Source organism: Panthera pardus, unplaced genomic scaffold, assembly GCF_024362965.1.
Source record: "Panthera pardus isolate Hobbes unplaced genomic scaffold, ASM2436296v1 HiC_scaffold_20, whole genome shotgun sequence".
NCBI lineage: Eukaryota > Metazoa > Chordata > Mammalia > Carnivora > Felidae > Panthera > Panthera pardus.
The window spans coordinates 42,683,696-42,711,664 of NW_026526766.1; the positions used below are offsets into that span (position 1 = coordinate 42,683,696).

Consider the following 27,969-nt stretch of genomic DNA (forward strand, 5'->3'; position numbering starts at 1 on the left):
ATTGTTTTTTAATGTTTATTTATTTTTGAGAAACAGTGAGAGACAGAGCGTGAGCTGAGCAGGGGCAGAGAGAGAGAAGGAGACACAGAATCTGAAGCACGCTCCAGGCTCTGAGCTGTCAGCACAGAGCCCCAACGTGGGGCTCGAACTCACGGACCATGAGATCATGATCTGAGCTGAAGTTAGACACTTGACTGACTGAGTCACCCAGGCGCCCTTTTACTCCACCTTCTTGTCAACCATTCTTGTCTCGTTTTGAATATATTTCTTTGAACATTGCTTGTCTAAGTCTTTTTGTTACCAGGAAGGAACAACAAACTATAGAAACCATGAAAGCCGTTATGATTATCCATCACTCCCATGCTATATTCATTTATTAGTTCTTTGAACAAGTATTTACTGAGCACTTACGATGCACCAGGCTCAGGCAAGTTTCAAGGATAAAACATGGGCAAGACTCTAGTTACTCTGGTCTGTGTGTTGCAAGCCACAGCAGTGATTGGACAGGGGTTTTTTCAAAGTGCAGGTGTCTTTTATTTTTTCTTTATTGTTTAGCTTTCACTACTCATGACATGTTGGTCAATGTTCTGATGGTATTAAAAGCGTGGAATGAGGTCATAGCACTTTCTCTGTTCACAGTGTTTCAGTAGCCTGTACAACTCCAGACATAAAAGGACACATATATTTATTTATAATGGAAAATAGCTGTCCACATCTTTCACATGGCATATTTTTCTGATCGTACAATATAGATCTTATCTATAAATGTATGTGTGTATACATTGTATACATGTACATAAACATATATGGTAGAAAAGTGAGAACCTATGGAAAAACCCAAGGAATAAAATTATCTGCAAGCCTACATCCAAGAGATAACCTCTGTTAATATTTTGGATTATAGTCTAACATGTTTTATTGTATACATATATGGTATATGGGTATTGGGGAGTGGAATTAATATTTATTGAGTCTTATATTCTTGGTGCTATTAGGCTAGGTATACATATTTTCTCATTGAATTCTAACTACACTTGCAGTTGGGGGAATAGTGTTCTATCCAATTTACAGGTAAAGGGATTTTGACTTACCCATGATCTCTCAGCTAGTAAGTAAAAGAGGTGGGGTGCATGCACACAAAGAATGTATTTTAAAAACCCTTTCTATTATAGCTGACTGTAATTATCCAGACAGTTCCATATTTATCCAGGTACTTGTCAGGATGAGGGTAAAATTAGAAATTGACATTGTCCTGGTTTAAGGGGGGAAGATAGGGTGGTAGAGGGGGTCTGCTTTGTAAGATGTGAAGTTTTTTTCTCTGCTTCCTTTTATTTAAATAAGCATTAAAAAAAACCCCAAATCCTTCTGTAAAATAAATGAACTGGTCCAACTGTTTACTTGGACTTTCTTTTTAAAAATCTTTTAAAGTTTATTTTGAGAGAGAGCGAGCACAAGTGGGGGAGGAACAGAGAAGTAGAGAGAATCTCAATCAGGCTCCTCACCACCAGCACAGAGTCCGATGTGGGGCTGAACTCGTGAGATCATGACCTGGGCCAAAACCAAGAGCTGGATGCTTAACTGCCCAAGCCACCCAGGCGCCCCTTACTTGGAACTTCTTATGAAGTTTTGAAGGACATTTATGTTGACCTTGGGGCATGTTCCTGGTCCCACCTGGCAATGTTGGAGAGAGGAGAGTGGATTTCTGGCATGTGAGGCACCACACCCCAGTGGGGCGGGCTTTCGCTCCCTGTCTGGGGCTCAGATGCAGCTTCACGCATCCTATGAACAGACTGTAGCACACACATGGTCTCTGCTGCGTAAGTTTCCTAAAAAGCAGGGCAGAATGACAGGACTTGGTCTCTCAACCAAGATACTAAAGTAGTCACAGCGTTCTTTTCAGCACCTATGCATTGTCAGTTTAGTAAAAACAGTTGTGTAGGTATTCTTGCAAACTGGGTTGTAAAATACAAGCCTTTGGGCCTCCCAATCACAGGCTGGTGTTATGGGTTCTGTTTTCAAAGCACTTGCTTATAACCATCCTTCTTGTATTACCTTTCCTCCATGTGGTGAGTGCTGCTACACCCCAGTCAAAGGAAGTACGTAAAAGTAGGGTCAATCTCATTGTGCTTTTGCGGATTAAAGTTTTCTCATGGAAACTATAAAGGCTCATCTAAAAACCCTTCTATAAACTATAAAATAAGCCCCTAAGACCTACTTGAATGTCTATACATTAAATGCTTAATGTAGGTACAAAGACCAAAGTGATTTTTGCTTTTCTAGGGTTTCCTTCTGAAATTCCACAAAGTCTTTCAAAGTTACAACCACAAGGAATTCGAGACGCACGCTTCATCTGCATGCCACCTAATCTTCGGGGTGTTGTGTCTTAGAGCACGCAGTGCATAAAATCACTGAATCCACACGAGCCTCCGGCAGTTTAGAATATTTATGATAGAGAACAATAACAAGGCAAATTAGGATGGAGCTCTGGCTTGGGTTTTAAATTTCCCAGATTTTACAAGTCCAAGCATTCTTTTGCCATCCTGACAGGGTTTAATACTCAAGATATGAGCTTCAAGGCCTTGTGAGGGTAATCAGATTTTAACTATGCTTCCACGTTTAGTTCTTAAGGAGTTTAAAAAATACAGTCATTAATTTGAATTGCGACTATTGCGACATACAGTTCTTGAAAATTTTACTGTCTGAGCTGTTGACTGGATAACCATGACAAAAGCACTTTCCCAGCATCAGCTAAGCAGATCGTGGGCCCCTGCTGTACATGTTCTCCTGTCAGGGGAAAGGGGCCTTAGGAGCTGGTGGATACTTAGGAGTGGTGACATTATTTCCCTCCCAGCAAAAGCAAAACCCTTTTCCACCCTTTGGTCTTCTCCTAAAATACCAGTATCATAAAACTGTCTTTTAAAACGTTTTTTTTCCCCCAAAGATACAAAATGTTGATATGGAAGGGGAATTTTTCAAGAGGAAATCTGAATATCTGCTGTTATGAATATGGAGGCAGGCTTGGGTTCGGTTAGTGCATAACTGCCTGGACAGGGCCTTATTTCAGACCTTGACTCTGGCATTGGCTCCACAGAGCTGCCTGCTGCAGCAGCGTAGAGGTTAATGCTGGCCGCAGCTCTGCTGTGGAAAGCAGATGAGTAATCCCACCTTTGGAGGGTGACACTTCCTCACACATCCTCAGTATAAACAATGCGCAGGCAGCGGGGTATTTGCTGGCAAGGTATATTTCTGTGGGAGGTAGGGAGCAAATGAAGAGGCAATAAAAAGAGACTTAGATAGTTGAAAACTACAAATCTCAACGTGGCAAACAGTTCAGAGCATGGTAGCTGGCCAAGTGGAGGAATCTTAAGTGCGCAAACACACGTCTAATCTCTGAGACCCTCCAGGTGGATCTGTGGCAGGGAAATGTCCTGCTGCATTTCACCTAGTATGTTCTCTAGACCCCACAGAGGAACCCCTCTGGGTTTCTTCCTAGCCCTTCTGCTCGTGTTGTCATCCTGGCCCTTTGTCTAGTCAGTGTCTCTTCTCTTTATATTTGTCTCCAGATGGATGCTTCTTGGGAGACTGGAGTCTAACCTAAACATACCATTTCTTTTTGATGTGCATGATTCTCCCTTTCATCAACTAGGAATCCTTCACAAGAGCTTAAGGGGCATCTGGAAATATCCACCCAGGCTTCACATTGTCCTGCGGAGGAGAACTTTTACATCTGTTAAAGGAGAGACATGCCCCCCACCCCTCACCTCCCAGTAGGCAGGTAGTGGTCCTAGGATGCGGTCTTTCTGAGAGCTGTAGAGACCACATTACTCTGCACTTACTTTTCCTGTGTGTGGAACTGATGCACAGTATTGGGTCAGATGTCCACCCACCCCCCGCCCCCACCGCCATCATGGGACATCTTTTAGAAATATTGTAATGGGAGATTAACTATTTCTCTACGTCAATTTTGGGAAATTTGTTATGTGGTGCTAGTCTGAAGAGTGGTTTCGCAAACATCATGGATGAAGAAACAAATAGATTTTTTAAAAAGTGCAAAGAGACTTAGATAGTTGCATGATGGCTAGAAGCATGTTTCTAAATGCCTTTGAAGATCCAGGGAAAGTTGGCTTGAGGTGGATTTATAAATTTCCTTACCTAAGCTGAAGGATATTTGTGACTCCAGTGTTAAAACAAGCAAGAAATCATAAAAGCAAATTAAGTACATAGTTTCTGGACAGAGCAGTGAGAATGATCTTTTAAAATATGATCCGACGATTCTGGGTCATCCATACCCAGTCTGTAATCATGTCTTGCTACCACCACCATGTTCTCTGGGCTCTAGCCCTACATGCTGAATCCACCAAGTTCTTCTCTACCTCAGATCCTTTACATATGCTGTTTCCTCTGGCCCTGATGGGCTTCCCAGCCACTCTACATCTGCTAAATTTTTCTCACTCCTGAGTACTATTTTTTTAAAATTTATTTTGAGAGAGAGAGAGAGAGAGAGAAAATCCCAAGCAGGCTCTGCATGGTCAGCACAAAGCTTGATGCAAAACTCAAACTTAAGAACAGAGCTACCCACGTGCCCCCCCGAATACTGGGTTTTAATATCTTTTTTTTTCCCCCAAGCAGGCCATCTTCTTTGAACCCCTAGTCTTGTTTACCTCCCTCCCATTATCCATCTTAATTGCCTACAGTATATTTTTTAGAGCACTTATCTCAACTAGGAATACATGGCCACTTGGATGGTTGTTTTTCATTGTCTCCTGGGCTAGGCTATAAGTTATAAGGGCAAGGAAATCTGCTTCCTTGTCCATCATTGTGTTTTCCACACTCAGCACAGAATATGGTGCATAGAAGTATCTAAAAGAAGTATCTAAATACTTCTAAATAAATAATGGATGGGTAGAAAAATGGATAGGTGGAAAAATAGATTCTTGGAAGAATAAATGGAAGAATGGATGAAAGAATGAAGGATGCTTAAAATAGTAATCTAGAATAAGTTTTGCATTTTTACCCAATTAGTAGTCTGAGTTTAATCACCTTAACCAAAAATCAGAAGATAAGCCCTCTTATCCTTAGATGCCAGTTGGATCTGTCTCCTGGGAAGCTGGAAAAAAACAAACAAACAAACAAACAAACAAACAAACAAACAAACATTTGTACAAAAAGAAGAGACCACATGGGCACTGCCTTCCTGGGACCCCTTGTTTAATATATAACAGCCCTATTTACTTTTGTCATTGTCCTATCATAAGATTAACCACTGAAGAGAAAATGCTCCACCTCATTGGTATTTATGCCATTTGTTGTATTTCAAACTGTAATGCTTCAATATTGTGAATATTGTGAACGTGCTCTTTTTTCAATGAATATAACTCTAAGTGAGGATTATGAGATGAATGGACTTTTACTGATACAATATAAATACTAGCATTGCTTACTTAAGGAAAACTATGTAAAATCCTACACCTTTGACCCATGAAATGGGTCTCACCAGTTCTTTGCAAAGCAGAGAACTTTCTTTCTCCTTGTGTTGTGAATGCACAGAGAGACTCTATTAAAACATTTTTTGTCTGTACATCTATTATATTGCTACACCATTTTATTTTATGAATAAGCCAAGGAGGAACGTTTGCCTCTCATAAATCTTTTACAAGAACAATTCCAGCAAAAGAAACCGCAGATGTAACTGCCAGTTTTAAATTTCTAACAAATTACTCTGCCAGCCCCACGTGTGCTTCCAAGTTGAAAGCTCGCAATACTTGGAAATTTTATGGAGATTCCTGCATTTTAGCTTTGGGATGAACTTAGCCAATGCTAAAATCATGTTCTTATTTAAGCCTAAGGAATAATGGTGTTTAATGTTTACTTAAGACTAACCTCTGCTACTTTGTCCCTGTCTACTATCTTGCCTGCCTTTGATTCCTTTCTTCACAGATGTCCCCAGTTTTCCATTGAATTCTGTGTTTCATTGGCTTGCAGGGTATGACAAACACAAACTCTTGGTGTCAAAAGTAACACTCATCACGTGGTCTCCCCTGAGTACATTAATTCTCCTACTGGACTGTTGGGTCCTTGTGCAAGGAGGATGCACGTCACCTTGGTACCTCTCAACGCTGTACAGTGACCCATGTCTTGAGGATGTTTAGTTAATGTTTATAGAATGAAGCCAAAATAAGTATCTTTTTTGGCTGTTGTTGAGTTATTTATGGTACTAATTTTGTGCCACATATTTTGTAAAGACTTTGAAATGTGTAAAAAACTGCCACTTCTTCATATGGGGGCATGGTGGTGATATGGAAGCAAGCATCTTCAAACCTAATAACATTATGATGTATATGGCATATATTACAATACAACTTAGGGTATGACTTTAACAGACTTGAGTGGAACATAGAATTTTTTTCTCATAGATACTGATAAAGAAGTAGATAGTTTTATACACAGATATATACAAATATGACATCAGGTTCAAGGACTCTGTGTAAAAGCAAATACAAGGTCTACTCTTGAATGATTGCTCTTGACCTTGTAAAATCTTATGAAGAGATATTTGTGTATCCCCGTTTTTATACTTTCTAAGCTATAAAAGTGGGTTTCTACCTCACCTCATTAAATTTTGCAATATTACAGTTTGGAATTAAATAAAAATACAGAATTTGGCTTGATTTTTGAGCCTGCATTATAAATCTAACTTTGGTAACATTTTAAGTTCTCTTTATGTGTGTTTTTTCCTAACTCAAAAGTCTTTAACAAATCTTTCTTTAAAAAAAAAATTCAACTTATTGAATAGGTAATACAGTCACATGGCACAAACCAGTATATGATATGTCTCTTTTCCTCTGACCCCCAGCTACCCTGTTTTGCTTCATGGATTTAATTACTGTTTACTATGACTTATGTATCTTTCCAGAGTTAGTTTAGATTTACATATGCTTACACATACACATGTGTGCTTTGTGTGTGTGTGTGTGTGTGTGTGTGTGAGTGTGTGTGTGTGTGAGTGTGTGTGTTTTAAATGCAAGTGGTAGCATCCCATATACCTTACTTTGCACCTGCTTTCACTTTAGAGCATATGTTCAATCCTTTCTTTTACCCTGGGTCAAATATTTGTGTTACAGTGACTTTCCATTTGTGGGTTCATGTGAATGTCTGTTGGAAGTCTGTTCAGTAACTGTTGTATGTAATTGAGATAATCTGTAAAATGACCCTATGGGCTAAGCCACCTGCAATATTTTGCTTTCTTTATTACAAAAATGGATAAGACTCTGGCTTCTGTCCATTGAGGGTCACAGTCTCTGTGATTATCCTTATTACCAGCTTCAGTTTCTGACATGTTGGGCAAGATGAAACACAAAACTACTTTAGTAAGCCGCCTATAGAAATTTGGCAAAGAAACAAGAAATGCCTATCATTTATTTCTTATTATATTCCGCCTGCTTAAAAAATGTCTTTCATTTTTGCTCTGACATGTCTACTCTACTGATTTCAGTCACTAATTCTTCTCATCACCCCCACCCCAACTTTTAGAAATTCTAAGGTCCTGTGTTTACTTGCTTAGAATCCCATTGCTGTCCTTCTACACATTTAGCATATATGCACATTACCTTGTTAATCAGCTTTTCAGCTTGTCCTTGCTGGACCAGAAAATGTCAGGGATGGGAAAACATCTTTTCTTGTCCTCTTTTATTTCTTTACCTAAGAAGTTAAAAAGGAACTGTGTCATTGACTCAAACTGAACTAGAGCAGAATTCTGCCTGTTAGTGGGGTGGCAGTAATAATTCTGTGACTCACACTCTTGCAGTAAGGTGCTTAGTATCATGTGTTCTAAGAGTAGATTTCTGCCTTTTTGTTTGTTTGTTTGTTTATGGTTCAGACAGTCCAAATTCCGTACTTCTAAGGCAGGGAGTGGGAGTAAGAGAAGAAAGAATGATGACTTATTAGAAAGCCTTGTTCCAACCTAAATAGTTGTGGTTAACTAGTCATGTGTCATTAGACAAGCCATTCAGCATCTCTGATGATGGCGTCTTCAACTACTCTGAGCAGAAGACGGCATGTTTACTTTCATGTAGCTTTCATTTGTTTCCCATTGGATTCTCATTTTTCTGATGTCTTGTTACATTTATTTGTGCCACAAATCATGGTAGCCTCGGTTTTCACTCCTGTGGAAAGTGGTGCTACTCACCATTTCTCTGACTTTCAGTGCTGCTATGGAGATCAAACAAGGTTACTATATGTGTGATACTACAAAGTACCTGCAGATACAAAATATTAGTATACTGTTTCTTTATATGTGTACTGGAGCTGAGCTCTAATTGCTTCACGTGAACCACTCTTGTTTCCTCAAGGAGGATGGGGTTAGTCAGCTCCAGAGAAGGCGGAACTGTTGCTCTGTGCACTGTACTCCCTGCATTCACTCCTCTTTGAAATGCACTTGTCTAATGTTGGTGTCAGATCATTTGAAAAAAAGTTCCTCTTAAATACAGAGAACAAACTGAGGCTTGCTGGAGGGGGGTGGGGGGTTGGGGGATGGGCTAATGGGCATTGAGGAAGGCATTTGTTGGGATGAGCACTTGTTATATGGAAGTGAAGAATCACTGGGTTCTACTCCTGAAACCAATACTGCATTGTATGTTAACTAACTTGAATTTAAATAAATAAAATAAAAAAATAAAATTATCGAAATTTGAAAAAAAAAAAGAAGCAAGTTCCAATTGCCAGTTCTCTCTTACAAGTCATTCTTTTCTGTATTTCAAGGAGATGAGTTTACGGTTAGTCTAGTTCAGTCTGTGCAATGAGTAAAATGCATTGGCAGTTTCAGACTCTCTAATAGAAATGCTTTGAATTACCTACAGATAATTCTTCCTCAGTTTTCAATAGAAAACTGCCCGATCATTTGTGCACAGAATCTGAAGACTAGGAAAAGGCTACACGGTATTTTCTCCCACATTTACCCAGAGACAGGACAGAGAAGTACAGGTTACAGTCCAGTGAGTTGGGGCCATGCACAAGTGACACATGGCAATCCAAATCTCTGCCTTAGGGGCGCCTTCACGCCCAGTGGCAGATTAATAAAAACAAGAAGAATGGGCATTTTGTGAATCACATAGTTTCCTTAAAAGAGACATGGCTAAGACAGACCTAGAAAAAAGCTGATCATTTAGGATAACATAAAATCTTTCATCTTTACTTTCAGAATATTTCTAATGACTCCATTTCTGGAACATTCCAGATTTAGAATTTTTTTTTCCTGAATGAAAAATGTTATGATTGACTTGTGTATGAATGTTAGAGAATATGTTCATTTTAGGCTAGCCTTTTCAAATAAAGGCAAATCAGAATTTAACATTGAATTATCAGTTACTGAACATTAAAATAGCTTGCAAAACATCACAGAATATATTTGAATGCTGTTGATTTTCTTGAGTATATAATATAATTTATAATAAATGAGGGAAGATTTATAATCAATTATCCTTTTATTCAGCAAATATATATTTCCATGTATAAGTTAGTGTTAAGGAAGAAAGTTGGAAATTTATGAGGAATAAGATATCATTTTGAATAGTCTGAATTAGGAGAAGAGTCACAGCATAAATATTTGGAATGAAGGAATTGAACAAGATTCTAAAAACGAATAATGCCTAATTAAATAATTGTGTTTTATCCATTCAATCTGTGGGGCTTAGTGATGGTACTGAAAAACAATTCTAATGCTTTTCAAAATTCAATTTAAAAATTATTTTTCAAATTTTTCCTGTGATTTGTGGCCACTTTGATGAAACCTTCCATTAACAGATATTTGCTAACATTACTTCCTCCATAAATTTCCTTAAATTTACTGCCATTTTGTTCCTTAGGATGTTGAAAGGAAACTATTTTGCATAGTACATTATGCCAAGAGAAAATCACTTTATTAAATAAATTTAAGTAATATACTATATTGCTATTACATAAGACTTCATATTTTGAAGAATAAGTTGGTGTCCACCCTTTTATTTTGGAATAGTTAACTAAGGGCAGACTTTATTATCCAGGAGGAAAATATTCTATTATGAAATGAATAACTTAAATACATGTTCTCTTTTATCTAGCATGTTTGCGAAGTATTCCCTTTCAGTCCTGGATGAGGCCACAGGGATACAAACTGTTCAAAACAGGGATAATTCCAGTGCTCTTTTTCTGTTAGCCAAGCCAATGCAGGGAAAGAGCCAAGTTGAGTGGGACACATTGGGATGGTGGGTGCATCACCCAGGATGGAACAGTCATCCCCAGTCCTTGTGCCACAGAAAAGACTTTGTGGATAATTCATGCAGATTGCATGCTTTGATTTTGTTCATTTAATAAAATAATTGGAACAAGTAAACTAGAATCATGTTTTGAGTGTCTGCCCATGTATAACATTTTTGGACTGAGTAGTTAGGTTGTCACAAAACACCCTCTTTTCTCACAGCTTCTGCCTCTTGCTGTTGCAGAGACATTTGGCTCTGCACCTCCTTTATGAGCGGGTGTTCCACGCCAGAGCCAGGACTCCAATTTCCATCCTGGTTCAGAATCCGCAATCACAGAACTCGATATTTTACCCCTCTATTGCCTCCTTTCTCTCCCTTCATTTATGGCATCATGTGTATTTTTATGAATCCCTTCCCTTTTTCAAAGTTAAAAGAAATAGGTAAACACAGATGCTCCTGCTGTAACTCCATATGGAAACCCACTTTCTAAATGAGCAAGTTGTAGATCTAAGTAATGAACTGAGCTGTCTGTCTCGAGCTTTTCCCTCTGGGAGTGTGCAGCTGGATGGGATTCTTAATTCAAAAGAGCGAAAAGAAGGATATGCGTGTTGGGGGCGGGGTGTGTGCAATGGAAGGATCGATGTAGTCTGTAGGGACATGCAGGGAAAAATCTGCAAAATGTTAATCTCCACCATCCCAGATGATTCTCAGCCTATTCAGTTGTAGGTTTACAGTAGCATTCTAGAGACACTTGGAATTTGAGAAGTCAGGATTAGATGAACTTTCTGGCTATTTCTTGTACCATTCACAATTTAGGAGTCCTATTTCATCAGAACCAAATCAAAAGGCTGTCTGTAGGAACATGAAGTCAAAGTTCTATTATCACCTCCTTGATCCATAATGTCTATATTCACATTTAAGAATCCAGTTTATTAAAACAGATATAAGATTTGAGGGCAGGAACCCTTGTACATTTTTATAGTATAAACCTAGCACTGTGAACTTTCATGAGTGGTCAGGTGGGTCAATGAAAGGATTTGGTACATAGCTTAAAATTAATAATCAATGATTAGATTTTTGTGAAATCTTATTGGTTTCTTTGCTTCTTTTAGTTTATAGACATACCATTTTTTGAGGTTTGTAAATGATAAATTCAGATTTTATATGTTTTTTTTTTTTGAAAACTTGGTAGATATTAGGTAGGCGAATAATTTCTGGAGATATCTTTGAGTCATGAAGTTGGAAAGAAATAAGAAATAGAATTGTTGCTGATCCCCAGCAGAATTATGCTGGTATTCAAAGACTGATTCATAGAGCTGTAGATTTTGCTTGGTGGGTTCAGAGTAAATCCGGGAACAAGGAGAGGGTTGATAAAGATATGGATTTTTAGTAAATACGTTTGAAGCATTCCGTACCATGGGGAAAAACAGTTTCAAACTTCCAAGAGCTTCTCTGCAGCTGGGAAAGTAAATTCCTATAAAACCTTTTTCACGGTTAACTCCAAAACATGAAGGCTGGCTTTAAACACTGTACTGACTCATGTCTTACCCAGAGGGACAGATTCCCAACTCTGTTAAGATGTGCCTGCGAGGATTTCCTGTACAGAGAGATAGAGTAGCTATTGCCTTTGCTGGTAATTTCTAATCACGGAGTGAGGAGACCACATGTCTTTCAGGATTTAGGTTTTCATCTTTAATTACAGCGGGTTAACCCATAGTGCCTCATCATTCCTTGCTCAAGATTCAGTCATTTGTATGCCTGCTTTATAATTAGTGCCTTTTTCATGTACCATTATAATCTTGAGGTTTTCATTAAATCAGCTTACTTTGTAATTCAATTAATTTAAAAGTAAACTTGATATCACTACCATAAATGTAAAGTCAGTGACACAGGCCATAAGTCAAAGGTAACTAAACATACATGCAAAGAAAACAAAACGGTGTCCTTAAACTCTGTCCACTGTTGTCTGTCCCAGTCTCTTGTGCTTTAGGTCTCTTCATTTTTTGTTAAATGGGAGAGATTATCAAGTCTTCCAAAGAAGTTAAAGAATCGGACTACCACAATGATCCATAATCCCTCACTTAATCAGAATGATTGAAAGAGATGAGAAAAATAAACTTGTTGACTTATGATGTTATTTAATACAGTGTAACTGTGTCCTTTCAGATTATCTTGCATATTCTGGAAAACAATTTGAATATACCTAAAATCCTGGGGACTGTCAGTAGTGAGGCATCCCACATCTCAGGAAACACTGCCATATAATAAAGTAAGGCTTTCAGCACAGAAACTGAAGCAACAATAACAAAATTACAGAGTGTATATTTCTCATATCCCTGGAATGCTAGCATCATCATTTAACTAGTTGGTTTTGAGTTACAAAAGGAAAGATAGTAATAAATGTTTATAAACTTAAGATTCAAAGGTAGGGTTATGTAAACCTGGTTAGCTTTAAGGTGGCTTTCAAATACCTAAAATAATTTTATTTTTATTACATATTTGCACTCCAACCTTCTTGAAAATCATGTAATGATCCCTTTATGTGATATGTGCCTATATGTACAGAATGCACATGACTGTTATAAGATTAGCTCTTTACTGAATTACTGTTCTATATTTTTTAGGTAATGAATGACTGCTATCCTTCTTGAAATCTTTTGTTGGTGTTTATTCCTTTAACTTCAACAGCAATTTCCGGGGAGATTTAAAAACAAATTATGACTGTCACATCCTGATAAGGACACTAACAGTGAGGTCAGTAAACAGGCTGTTAGATTGGAAACCAAAGTGGTTAACAGTACAGTGGACTCTTGGGGTGCCTGGGTAGCTCAGTTGGATAAGCGCCCAACTCTTCATCTTGGTTCCGGTCATGATGTTACAGTTCATGAGATCGAGCCCCACAGCCCCACTGACTGTGCAGAGCCCACTTGGGATTCTCTCTCTCTCTCTCTCTCTCTCTCTCTCTCTCTCTGCCCCCTCCCCTGCTCACTCACTCTCTACCAAATAAATAAATAAACTTAAAAAAAAAAAAAAAGAACACAGCAGACTCTGCATTGTAATCTTAGCTCTACTGTTTACTATCCATGTAGCTTTGGTCAAGTTAATCTTTTTGTGCCTGTTTTTCACTGGTAACATAACAACAATAATAGCAATCTCTGCTTCATTTATTGTACTTAAAAAGTCAATATATGTATATAATGTTTAGAGCAATACCTCACATGCCGTAAACATTCAGAAACATTAGTTGATATTACTAGTTACTATTTACCCTCGATGGCCTTTTGCCATACTATGAGATACGAAATAGAAAGCATAAAACTACACTGAAACCGTAATCATTATCACCCCCTTGTCATATTTTAGTGAGTATAAGTAGTGGGCAACTTAGGTTAAACATAAAATATTCCTGAGTTAGAGAATTACTGTTCTTCTACTTCAAATCTTCCTGAGGATATTACACAGTACGAAGGGATATTATTCATAGGAGGGCTGGCGTAATACTCAGCACATAGAGCTGTCGATGGTGCTAAGCTTTACAACAGCAGTAGGACGTAGGAACTTGGAGAATCTAGTTTGGAGGCATGCCACCACAGTGATTAAAAGCTTGTAAAATAAGATCTATGGAGGAAGGCTAAAGAAATTTGGATTGTTTACCCTGGAGAAGAGAAGACTTAAGGTTGATTTAGTGCTGTTATTGAAGCATAAGAGGGTTCTTTTTTAGAGTCTCATGGTAAGCTTTTCTGTAGCTCTCCCGAGATCCAAACAGGAGGAGGTGGGCTGACAGTGCAGCACAAAGGATTTAGGGTAGGTAAGAAAAGCTTTTCAACAGCAGCATTTTTTAATAATTTGAAAGGGGGACTGTGTGAGTTTTTTTTCTAGAGGTTTAGTAATAATCATTTGAAGTGGTTTGATCTGGTCCTGCCTTGAGGCATGGGAATGGGGTATTTTGCTGTAATGTCACCTTCCACAAATCAGTAAAGGACTGGCCCACCCGACTCTCAGAATAGCTATTTTATTAAGACAACAACTCTTCCCATCAGCACGAGTGTTAAGTAGCCCCAAATAGTAGAGCCCACCAGGAAGGGCTGCAAGCTAGGTTTATTAAGTAGAAACACAAACATATCAGTCCTGGGGACGAAGGCTCTCAGCTTGAGCCATGATTAACTGTGCATCCCGCTGGATCCTTCTGTAAGTTGTTCGAGTTGTCAATCTAGAAATTTTAATATATTTAACAAGTTTTCACCAGACACACTCTGTGTGATAATAACTATGCTAAGTTCTAAGGATATAAAAACAAGTAAGACTATTCTTTACCTTCAAGAAACTCATACTCAGGATGTAAAAAAACAATTACAATGCAGTATAATGTTTCCTTAGGAGCATTTTGCTCTGGGATCCTAGCGGAGTATGCCCAACATGGCCTCGTTGGGTCAGGGAAGTTTCCAATGGATGTGGCCCTTCACATAAATCTAAAAGGATGAATAGGGTTTACCATATGAATTTCAAAACAAAAGAACAAAACTGCAGGAGATTCCATGCATATGGAACAGCATGTGCAAAGACATGAAGATATAAGGAAGAACGGATTATTTAGGTAATTAACTATATGTTTAGAACTGCTCTACCAGTAGGATACATTAACCACAGGTGGCCAGTAAGCACTTGAAATGTGATATCTAGGGACATCTGGGTGGCTCAGTCAGTTAGGCATCTGACTTCGGCTCGGGTCATGATCTTGTGGTTCATGAATTTGAGCCCCCCGTCAGGCTCTGGGCTGACAGCTCAGAGCCTGGAGCCTGCTTCAGATTCTGTGACCCTCTCTCTCTCTGCCCCACCCCTGCTTGTCCTCTGTCTCTCTCTGTCTTTCAAAAATGAATAAACATTAAAAACAAAAAAGAAATGTGTTATCTGAATTAAGATATGCTTTGAGTATAACACAAAGAGACTTCAAAGACTTAATACAAAAAAGAATATATTTCACTGTAGTTTTTTTTATGTGTTACATGTTGAAATGGTGTTATATTGAGATAAAGAAAATAGGTCATTAAAACTAATTTCACCTATTTTGTATTACTTTTTTTAATGTGGATACTAGAAAAATTTAAATTACATATATGGCTCACATTGGAGGTTTGCATTACATTTCTTTTGGAATGGCCTATAATATAAAGTTCTGCTGCAGTGAGGCAAACAGTGGGAGATGAAGCTGGAGAAGTATTCATGAATGATATTACCATGGAAGAGTAGATTTAGAAATTTTATCTGCAATTCACAGTATAAAATACATAATATACTGCAACTTATTGCACACACACACACACACACACACACACACACACACACAGAAACATGCATAGAAACCAAAACAAAAAGTTTGCCAGTTTACTCCTCTGCTTTGCAGTACATGCTGATATTCTCTATCCTATTCTATTTCATATTATTTCAATGCTGGTTGAAACCCATTAAATAGATTTCAGAATCCACTAATCCACTATTGGATCGCAACTTACAGTTTTAAAAATGCTGAAATATAATCTGATCAACTAATCTGGGCTTTGTCTTTTAGTTGCTCATGTGCCTTTTTCGGTACCGTGAATACTATTAGGTTTATCTGTAGAATCTATCCACATGTATAAAGGGGATTGGGTAGAATTGAGGAAATTACCAGATTGCAAACATGGAGTTGAAAGCACTTCAACAGTCCATGAGAAAGATCAGGATGCTGTAAACTATAGCCATGGCATTAGCAGTAAAGAGATGATAATCAGGGAAAAGGTGGTGAAGAGCAAGGGAAACACTACTTAGAAGGTATATTTAGTAATGGAATTCAGTAGGTGATTGGAGGTGAGGTGGGAGAGTGTAAGGGTCAACATATAGTCTTTGGTTTCTAGTTTGAGTGACAAGATGGAGGTGGTGCCATCTGCAGTGATAAAGAATACAGACAGAACCAATTTGGGGAAAGTGAATTCAGGTTTAGACATACTGATTGCAGATGCCTGCATGATATGTAGAATGAACCATTGGGCAAAGTCAACAGTGTTTAGCTTAGATATGAGGCTGTAAGTATAAATGGAAGAACCCAAGGACAGTGTGTGGAATGAAAAGAGAGTAGGGAAGAGGACTGAATTCTGAGAAATATGAACATGTGAAAATCCATAAAAAGGATAAAAAAGGACAGGGTAGGAGAACATGATCTGGTGAAGCCAGGGAAGGAGAGGGTGTCAATGATGAGTGACAGCTAGTCATTCCACAGAAAGTCAAATGCCAGGAAAAGCCAGTCTGATTTGGTCTAGGAGGCTATTAATAAAAGATGCTTTCATTCAGGCTTAGGATACTGCAGTTGGGTGAGAAACTATCAGAAAGGAAACAAACATGATAAACTGTATACAGTTTTTCAAGAATTTTGTCTGGGGAGGGAATGTGAGATTAAGGAATGGCAAGAAAGAGATCAGGAATAAGAATGCATGAGTAGATGAACAAATGACAGAAAATGGAGGACGCAACCTTAAGCAAGTGTTTTGGCCATTGAATTTTTTTTAATTTTAAGAAGGAAAAGATTTGAATTTCCTTATAAGCTAAGATAAATGGGCCAATGGAGAAAAATCATGGAAGATTTTAATGAAGAAAAGCCCTTGAGGAGATAAAGAGGTCTTACAGCTGAACCAGAAGCCATGGAATGGAGTAAAGGGACAGGACTAGATAGGGAGAATGGGGGAGAATGGGAGGGCTGTGGAGACATGTGATGGTTGCTGAGCAAAATAGAAGGATCCTTTCCCCAGTCCTACCCTGGGGACTGGACAGTGTATAGCTGGTGGTGCTGGATACAAAGGATATGCCCTTCATCAGCATCACTCATCAGCCTGGACAAGAAGAAACAAAGCAAGAAAAGACGAGAGGGATCAAAGAAGTAAGGACATTAATGAGGTCAGAAATCAAGTGGATTTGGAATAAAAGAGGACAATGAAAGAAGTGAGAGGACACGATAGTCAGGATTTAAGGTTCAAAGATCAGTTTTATGAGATAGAGGCTTTGTGCAGAATGGCATGTACTCAAGGTGACTGTAATCCCACGAGAACAAGTGAGCCGGATGGAGAACTATAATTCAAATGACAAAGCTAATTTTTTGTTTGTTATTGGATGTTTTCAGGTCTAAAATATTTAAAGATTTAGTCATCCCAGACAATATCCATGTAAGCACTTTAGACTTTATTTGGATAAAAGAAGTATGTGTTTGTGTGCTCCTCATTCTGTCCAGATACTTGGATTGATGGGCATTGATGATGAGAATGATGGGGATTCCTACCTCATACAAAAGGATCTACATGGTGTATAAATAGTTAAGTGAAGTGTAGTTCAGGATTCAATTAAAAGGTTAGTAAGTGGTTGTGTTGTTTTTACAAATTCTCAAATGTGACACATACTATTATTAAATTATTAGAATATGGCAAAATGTAATGAATGCTAATAAATTCAGTGGACAATCATAATAAAGTTGATTTCAGGTGCAAGTGAAGTGACCTTTGTCAGTGGTCACTTTTAGACCCGTGTCTTTTATACATGTGTCTAGCAGAGTGCAAGCAAACATATGAAAGGAAGGTGTCTTGTTGAGAAGTTTCGTGTATCAGGGCATATCCTTAAAAAAGTAGATAACTGGGGCGCCTGGGTGGCTCAGTCAGTTAAGCGGCCGACTTCGGCTCAGGTCACGATCTCGCGGTCCGTGAGTTCGAGCCCCGCGTCGGGCTCTGTACTGACTGCTCAGAGCCTGGAGCCTGTTTCAGATTCTGTGTCTCCCTCTCTCTCTGACCCTCCCCCGTTCATGCTGTCTCTCCCTGTCTCAAAAATAAATAAACATTAAAAAAAAATTTTAAAAAAAAGTAGATAACCGTTGTGGGCATGTGCCAATACCTCAGAGTGCAGCCAGTGAGTTAGTTGATATACTGTGTGTTCTGGGATGACTCAATTTGGGGAGCTTGGACGGCAGTGCTAGAGAGATCCAGTGAAGGGTGCTAAATAATGAGATGCATCAGCCTCACTTTCTGTGTGCCCATTGCAGGAACATGATCCTCAACTCTATCCCCATTTGAGAAAAAAGACTCTGAGTTCTGTTTTCATACAGAGCAAGCATAACAGTGCCAAGCCCTTGACAGTGCCAGAAACTTCCTAAGGCTCTTAGTTATTCTGGCAACTATTAGAACGAGAACATTGCCCTTTATGTGGCCAAGCTTGTGTTTTCCGGGTGGTCCAAAAGCCATGGGCCTTGGGGATCCTACTTTTGGACAGTATTTGTCATTTTGTTCTTGTTTTTCAGGGAAATGATAGTTGCAAAAGCACAAACATGGACAGATTGAAAGCTTCTCTGAGTGTTTTTCTTTACTTTCAGTGGCAACTGTTGGTTTTTATGCTTCTTACTACTGTTATGCAAAGCATGATTTCATGGGATGGTCACATTGCTAGATGTGCAACAATAGGAATAAAGTAAATGTGTGGGGCACCTGGGGGGCTCAGTCGGTCGAGTGTCAGACTTTGGGTCAGGTCATGATCTCATGGTTCGTGGGTTTGAGACCCGCATTGGGCTCTGTACTGACAGCTCAGAGCCTGGAGCCTGCTTCCGATTCTGTGTCTCCCTCTCTCTCTGCCCCTCCCCTGCTCACGCTCTGTCTCTCTAAAAATAAATAAATGTGAAAAAAATTTAAGAAAAAGGAATAAAGTAAATGTGACCCTCAAATGTGAGTCACAGTGGAGAAACCCAAGGCTACAGAGTGCTACAGTGTTAGGTCATTTGCCCACATCTTGTAAAGGTTCCTGGATTTATATTTGACAAGTTAAGTCCTGCAGATCTTGACCTATGCTTCAGAATGAACAGTTTGCTAGTACACTGCATGAATCATGTGTAGGAACTCAGCTATGGTGTGGTTTGTTTTTAAAGTAGAGAATGTTATTTTTCTACCTTACAAATAATGTGCCTTAAACATTGATATTGCTAAAGATTGGTCATAAGTGGATATCTCAGAGTTGGCATTGCTCAGAGAGGAAAAGCAAGCAAGCAAGCAAACAAACAAACATCACCTGGAATTCTTATCAACATGTTGTGTAAGGTCCACTTTGAAGGGTTAGTAGCCATTAGGCTGACAATTTTCTGTGCCTGTTGAGCACAGAAGGGTGATGAATCAATCCGCCAGTTCATTCTACCAGGGGCTGACATGCAAAACCACCTGCTGGCTTAGACAACATCTCTTTTCTTTCCCAAAGACAAAATGATACAGTTCCTTGCAAGTAAGGATTTTATCTGTTATATATACATTTGCAGCTTAGGGCCAACACTGAGGGTAATTTGTGTGGTGTTCAGTTAAGATTGGTTCCCTGTTTAGGAATTGAGATAACGAAGTTGATATGTAGATAGTTTCCCATTGAGTAGATTAATAGAGTTGTCATCATGGTCATTGTTTTCTTCATCAATGAATCACACTTAAGTTCAGGACATTAGAAGAGGCTCAGAACAGGCACACCATGCCCATCACCACATGTTTTCCTTTCTTCCAAATTCCAGGATTTCTTGCAATTCAGAGTTCAAATATACCTACTGTCAGCTCTTCAAGGTAACCCCCAAAGTCCATGATACACAAGATTGTTGTGTACGACATAACCTGTATTGTGTGCCCTGGGAGAATTTTGCATGGCGATGAGTGATTTGGCCCAGATGGGTGCCCAGCCTGATGAGCATCCACATCTCAGCTGATTTTGCTGCCTTCTACTTAGTCGCTTGAACTCTTGTGAAGAGCTACTAGGAGCTAATGGGGTTATATCTGTTTTTCATTTATATTTATACGTTTGTAGAGGAGGTTTCATGCTAGAGTGGTATTTGCAACTGGGCATTGGTGAAGGCCTGTTGAGAGGGTCGTTGTGCATGTCTAGAAGCAGCACAGAATCCTCTCTTTCCTGAGTGAAACTGGTAGGACTACTTTCACTGATAACTAAATCATGCTGTTACATTTTTAAAACATTGCATGCGTTTTCAATACCCATGGAATTGTAGGCAGATGAGAGAAAACATGAAGGGGCTCTGGCAAGGAATTAAAAATAATGGGTTCTGATTCCCACTAAGTGGGTGACCTTGAGGAAGTCACCTAGCATCTGGGGCCTGGGTGTCATCATTTGCTAAATAAGGTAGTTCTAGTTCTAACTTCAGAATACACTTGGGGACTAGGAATTCTACGTCAGTATCCTCAAGCCCTATTTTAGGTTAATGCTCTAAGAGATGACTTTGCAGAGATCACCAGCCTGACTTATGCTTGGCTCATAAAACTCTGAATTTCTTGCATTAAAGACTGTGAGGTGCAGGAGGAAGCAAGTTTATTTTTTAGTGAATGGTCTAAGTTGTTAGGTTCATTTCTCATTTCGTGGAGCACCTCAAATTCCCTAAATTTTGAGCTGGGGATAGGACATTAAAAACCATATCCCTCTTCTGTGGCACTGGCCCAAGGTGCCCACCAGCTGGCCCATCTGCTGGGGCACATCTGCTCTAATAAACAGGCAACTCAGGCTTCCCTCTGGCTTAACAAACATCTTTTAGAGCTTCTAGGGTCATTGACTTATAAAACTGTAAACACAATGCAGGAAGCTCCATCCAGGATATCCAGGCACTGCCAAAGAATGTGGTGCTTGGGATGGAGATGCCTGCAAATAGATGTGACATAGAAGAGATAAAAGGGGATGTTGTCTGTTCTTAGTGGCCACAGAGGAGAGTGTTCAGCAGCATTTGTAGGAGAGGGGAGAAGGGGTCATTGAGTTTTCAGGGGCCTTGTCTCATGCACTGCCCTTGACCTTGTGTGCTCTGGATTTCATCCCTGGAATGGTTCAGAGAGACGAGCTCTGGAGGTTCCTGCTTTGCTGCTTGTATTGCATAAAGCTTAGAAATCCCTAAGGGTTTCCATGGGTCTGCTGTGTTTACGTGAGAAATATTCAATGGTAGCAGTAGCTTCCTTCTTCTGTAAGGCTTCTTTTGCCTGTTACTTTGGCCATTCTTTCTTTGGCAAATTTATTTCTCAACTTTGAGTTCTTCGTACTCAGAAAGGGATGCTATACAGCCACTCAGAACAAATTTATTTGAAATGAATGTACATTCCTTATTTCCCTCCCTGCATTCCTCCCTCTCTCTTTCCTTCTTTTACTCTCTTCCTCTCCCTATCCGTCCCCTCTCTTCCTGTCTTCCTCTCTCCTTCTCTCTCCCTCCTTCCTTCCTTCCTTCCTTCCTTCCTTCCTTCCTTCCTTCCTTCCTTCCCTTCTGTTCTCCAGTTTCCCCTTCCTTTCTTCTTTTATAAAAGTTCTGTGATGGTGAAAATAAATTACTTCTGTCTGATCCCTGATGCACATGTTTTACTATAATGTTATAATGGTAATTGACATTTGTATCATTTCTTATTCTAATGAAAATACTGTAATAGCTGTTATTTAAATGATTAAAACTCCTGTAACACGAAGAATGCAAGGTATACTTGTATGCATTTTTATTTTATTATTTAAAAAAATTTTTTTAATATTCATTTTTGAGAGACAGAGACAGAGCATGAGTAGGGGAGGGGCAGAGACAGAGGGGGACACAGAATCTGAAGCAGGCTCCAGCCTCTGAGTTGTCAGCACAGAACCTGACACGGGGCTCGAACTCACGGACTGTGAGATCATGACCTGAGCTGAAGTCAGACGCTTAACTGACTGAGTCACCCAGGCATCCCATACTTCTATGCATTTTTAAAAATGAAGCACCTAATCTGAGGTCACAGTCAATGTCTAAAAGTTTTATTTGAAGCAAAAAAGCCATAGTAGTTTAACATATATGGGAGCCACTAATGATTCTCAGGGCTCATTCTACCCAACACTACTTTTCTGAGACTGTACTTTGTTTACTATGTAAATAAAATGTAGTTGGAAGAAGTCAGTTTCAATATAAAGGTCTTATAAAAGTCAACTACATTACTTTATAGCACACCAAAATCATTTAGTGATGTCCTTATACCCTGGATGACTGCATTGATTTATCCAAGAAGGACAAAAGTTTCATTTCTAAAGGAAGAAAGTGCAACAAAATAATAGCCAGTATCAGAAGGTGAATTAGGGAGGGAGAGTAACATCCTTGGCCTGAGCTCACCCTGGGAAGGCTGTGTGACCCCAACAGGAGGCCACACCTCCTTAAAGTTGGCCCAGCCTTTGAGGCATTTCCATACTAAGGGCCAAGCTAATCTTGGGAAGTTCCTGTTGAAGGCAGTGGTGCATGTAAAATGTGTTGACTGAATATTTATTGATAAGCTATTAATTAAATCCTAAGAACCTCAAACTGGCATTTAATCTGTCTGAATTCCAAAGGAATTAGTGTAGTGTTTACACAAATAAACTCACCTAAGTATTGCACAGTGTAAACATCTCCTCGTGTTGAACGCCCAATTCAAGAGTGAGGATATTAGTTTTTCTCTTTTACTAGGTTCTTGTTTGGTTTTTCTGCACAAGGTCGCGTTTAATAATTGTGACTTTCTCAAATCCTTTGAAACAAAGGTCTGTTCCTATGGTTTGGCCTTTTATTTTGTTCATTTTCTTTGTGTGGATAGCTGAGCCCTAATAAAACCATTGCTCAATATAGGAAATACCTGGGATGTTTTATGAAATTTAGGTCATGACTATGTTGATGTGCTACTAGATTAATATATTATTGTGCACATATTATGTTATCCTTCTGCAGGCCAGATATTGTCTTCCTTGTTGGGCGGACACAAGTAAACAGTACTGACATAGTTCATGTCTCTAAGGAAGTTGCAGAAAAAGATAAGCAAACACATGCATGGTTACAAGTGGTTATAAGTACTATGACAGAAATGATGAGGACACAGTGATAAAAATAATGCCTTGATGGGGTGATCAAAAAAGAACTGTCTGATGAGCTGAGCATTAAACTGAGTCTTGAGAAAGAATTAGAAGGACCCTGTTTTTGGATAGGAGTGCTTTGAAGTGTATTCCAGTGAAAACAGCATTTCAAGACCTCTTAGAGGCATGTATAGGCAACTAAGTTTGGCCACTGTGGCTGCCTCGTGTGCCTAATGACAAGGATTCGGAGTTACTGGCTGGGAGACAGAATTGTGTTGAGTGATTTGAAAGACTTTATGTGTGTGGAGAAGAGTTGTAGATGATATGTACATTGTTGGAATATCACTTTTCAATATTTGTGGAATGTGGGTTGGCAGAGAGCAGGAGAAAAATGGGCTAGTGAGAAGGTTTTTGCACTAGTCTAGGTGAGCCATTTAATGGTGGTAGTGATGGAGATGAGTGGCTCAAGATATACGTGGAATTACCATTTGGCAGATTGGTTTTTGGAGATGAGGCAAATAGAGGGATACAGAATGGCATCCCATGATATTGAAATTTACTGAGATGGAAAATGTGAAAGGGAAACAGTCTGGGAGGAGGGGAGGGTGGGGATTGAGTGGTCTACTTTGGACAAGTGGAATTTCACATGCTTATGAAATGTTCAGATGGAAACAAGTGGTTGGATACAAAAATCTGAACTTCCTGAGAACTTTGGGCTGGAAATATAAATGTGGTAGTTATCAACATACAGATGACATTTAAAGCCATAGAAAGAAAGAGGCCAAAGGACAAAATTATGGAGGCCCAGAGGCAAGCTCTGGACTCTCCCATATTAAGAGGTCAGGTAGAAGAGAAGACAGAAGCAACTGCCAGAGAGTGAGAGAAATGAGAAGCGAGTGATGTCATGGAAGTCAAGTTGAAAGTTTTTTGAGATTAGAGAGAGAATGGTGATAATGAGATAATGAGTCCCATGACTGAAAAAAGAGACCCTCAGATTTAACAATGTGAAGTCACCAGTGACCTTGTTGAGCAGTTTCAAAGAAGGGAATGGTAGAGCCACAGTGGAGAGGCTGAGGAGTAAAGGGGAGGTAGAGAAGTGTAGACATCAAATAAATGCTACATAAATGAGAAAATGAAGTGAAGAAAAGCCAAGAAATGGAAGAATAGCTGGGAAGTACTGTGGGACCCAACGAAGATTTTTTTAAAGGTATGTTTGCCGTTAGTAGGTAGATGAATAAATAAACTGTGGTACATCCATACAACGGAATATTATTCAACATTAAAAAGAAATGAACTATCAAGACTTGAAAAGACTTGGAGAAACTTTAAATGTGTATTAATGGATGAAAGAAGCCAAGCTGAGAAAGCTACATACCATATGATTTCAACTATATGGCATTCTAGAAAAGACAAAACTGTGAAGACAGTAAAAAGGTCAGAGGTTGTACGGAGGGTAGGACCTGGGGGAAAAGATAAACAGGTGGAGCACAAAGGATGTTTAGGCAATGAAAATACTCCATATTGTATTATAATGATCAATGTATGTCATTATGCGTTTGTCCAAACCCAATGAATGTGCAAAATCAAGAGTGAACCCTGATGTAAACCGTGGACCTTGGATGATTTTGAAGTTCAATGTAGGTTCATCCTTGGTAAAAATGTACAATTCTGGTGAGTGATGTCCATAATGGGAGAGGCGATGCATGTGCTGTGTGGCAAGGGATGTATATATGGAAAACTCTCTATTTTTTACTCAGTTGTATTGTAAATCTAAAACTGATCTTAAAAAAGCCATAAAATGTGTATGCTGATCATAGGAGAGAGAGGCCACCTAAGGGAGAAGGGATGGAGAGGGCTTAGCCTCTTGGAAAAGAGTCTTCTTGGGATGTAGCCAGAGAAGATGTGGCCAATTTAGGCAACTTCATGGGTGAAAAGTTTGGGCATCACCTTCTTGGAATTTCTGGCTCCAAATGAAGTATGGGATGTACTCTTCTAAAGGAAAAGGGGTGACAAGGGATAGAGGTAGATGATTTGAACTGAGAGAGAAGAGATCAAACAGTTATATAGATAAATAGAGGGAATACAAGCCCATTAGAGAAGTAAACATAGTAGTAATTCTGGGCTGTACTGAGAGGTCATGCAGGGCTTGTTAATATGGAGTTAAGTTAAACCAATATAATCACTATATTTACAAGCATGACTCATGATAGAGAATAAGGATAATTTTAAAAATATTTTTTTATTTTTCTCTCCCATTGTCCCTTTTATAGTTGTGCAGTGGGGTAAGTTTTCTTTCTGCCTCAAAAAACAAACAGACAAAAACAACAACAACAGCAAAAAACAGACACACACACACACACACAAACACACACACACACACACACAAAACACCTCTGTACAATCCATATGCCTTCTATGGAATAGAAGATTCTACAGGTATAGTAACTATAAAAACAGTCTAGATTCAGAAATTAGAAGGTTGAGTTCTACCTATTTGTCAGTATTTCAGCCTTCAATCTTCATCCAAAGGTGAGATTTCTTTTCTTTCCACACCTCCTTGTTCCCCCTCACAGCCAGGGCCTTGCTAACTTCCTTTTAGGTTTATCCTGGGTTGGTGTTCAGGCAGAGAGAAGAGGAAAGGAAGTGCAGAGGGTTCTGCTCTGCTTGACAGAAGTACTTGTAAATGGATAGATATTTTGGGGCCTGGCATATATTTGAATCTGTGTCATCTTCTGAGTACTTTTATGAGTTTTCCTAGATTCCCCTTCTAAGCCCCTCCAAGTGCAGCTCCTGTGATGTAGGCATAATTCCATTCATGTGACTACCTCTCTTCTTAGCTCCTAGTTTTCCAGAAGTCCAGACCACAGGTATTCTCCAAGGGAATCCCATTGCCCTTCCAGTTTGTCATTACACCTACAAACCACCGTGGGCGATCACTAGCCTCAAGGAACAGCAATGCTTCCTTTGCTCTAGTAAGTTACAGTGCTGTGGACTCCATTTAGTCACCTCTCCTTAGCTCCCACATCAAAGTAGTTTATCAGTGCATCTCTCTTGTCCTCAGGGTTTCTGGGACAGGGGTCAGAACAGTTGTCCCCTAATCCCTCATCTGCAGGTGTGGTGTATTGAGCTCTGAGTGGTTCTTTAGAAGCAACCCTGTCTAGTGTTGACTTTACAGGGTGGGTATCCCTAGACACCCCTTCCTTTGGTGGTGGACACTTGGTTTGGAATTCTAGCTGTTCCCACCAAACAAAGCCTCTTTTGTTCAAAATGAGTCTTTTACTACCATCTTCAGAGATGAGAGGTTTGTAAATGTCATGGAATCACTTTCACTCTTTTCACTGAAAATTTGCATTCTGGTTAGTACTTCACATCGGAATTTTATGTTTATCATTTTCTGATACCTCAAGTCAAAGTTCCATTTTGATATCCTTTAAACCCATTTGTATATTTAAGTGAGCCTTGGTACATATCTGAGGAGCACCATTATGGAGAACATCTAGAGTCAGTTTTTTCAGGCAAGTAGTATGAAAACACAGAAGTTGGATGTGTTCCCAAAGACATGGTTTTATTGAAGGACCTTAGAATCACAGCAGAACCATAAGAATAACTGAAGACAGAAGAAGACTGATGGATAGTGAGGAAGTCGACGGATTGAAGATCATAATTAGGTTGAAGCATATTGCAGTGGAGGTAACTGGCCAGATGAGCTGGATAGGGTGGAAGTGATCGTTAGAATAGATTGTTTACTGATCATGGGAAGGGTCAAAGGATGACCAAAGGAGAGCATTACAGAGATGGAATGGAGGAAAAATTAATTGTTGGTCAAATAATGAGAAGTAGAGTGATAGATGTTTCATCTTTGGGTTGGTCTAGTCTGTGATTGCTGCCTGGGTTGGGAGTAGGTGGGAGGACAGAACCAGAAGTAAAAGTCCTATGTGAACAAGGAGTACTGACCAAAGTTGGTAGAAATGCCAAGGAGGGGGCGCCTGGGTGGCTCAGTCGGTTGAGTGTCCAACTCTTGATTTCTGCTCAGGTCATGATCTCACAGTTCATGTGATTGTGCACCATATCTGGCTCTGTGCTGACTGCATGGAATCTGCTTGGGATTCTCTCTCTCCCCCTCGCTCTGCCACTCTCCCGCTTGTGTGCTTGCTCGCTCTCTTTCTCTCTAAAGAAATAAACTTAAAAAAAAAAAAAAAGAAACGCCAAAGCGATAGGGGATGAAGAGTAGAGAATTTAGGTGATGTGAGTCTTAAAGGAGCAGTGGTTTTGTAAGACTAAAGGGGAGGCATGGTGCAAAAGCGAAAAGGGAAAGCTGGAAAGACACATACAAGATGCCTCTACATCAAAATTTTAAGATGCCGTATACATTACAAATTGTGTCATATCCCCTTTTCTGAGAATATGTACACAAAATGAGAGAGAAACGTACACTGTATTAGAAAGGGCACGGACAGCAGCCAGGAAACTAGATTACTGTAAGTTATGCTCTTTCTACAAATGACTGACTATTGGATCTGGGGCAAGTCACTTAACCCTGAATGCCAAAACCCTGCATTGAAATAGCAGCTTACAAAACACTTTAGTAATCAAGTTGTCGTTTTTTAGGGATAACCACCCTATGTGGTACACTTTATCTTATCCTTTTTAGGATGATTAGGAAATTATATCAATTAGGAAACTGAGGCCCAGAAGCTTTAAGTGATTTGCCCAAATAGCAGGGTTGGACTTGAGTGTAGATAATCTAGTCCAGGTCATGGACCAGATCTGCTCTGTAGTCATCCATTTCTACTCTATTGTCATCCTGTCTGCTTTCACTCTAGACCCAGCAATGCCCATCTAGACCAATACAATTTGTATTTTGAGTTAAGAAAAACCAAACTACTCT

At 39.3% G+C, this 27,969-nt stretch overlaps 1 protein-coding gene and 1 long non-coding RNA gene across 7 annotated transcripts in view; one reads left to right on the forward strand and one right to left on the reverse strand.

Moving 5' to 3' along the window:
• ADAMTSL1 (ADAMTS like 1) overlaps nt 1-27,969 on the forward strand; it is an 873,125-nt gene that overhangs the window by 124,616 nt on the left and 720,540 nt on the right. The gene's annotated exons all lie outside the window — the stretch shown is intronic.
• LOC109247070 (uncharacterized) lies at nt 5,001-7,690 on the reverse strand. The gene is made up of 2 exons (XR_002071552.2): nt 7,608-7,690; nt 5,001-5,107 (listed from the first exon to the last, which is right to left on the reverse strand). It is a non-coding gene; the product is annotated as an uncharacterized LOC109247070 (long non-coding RNA).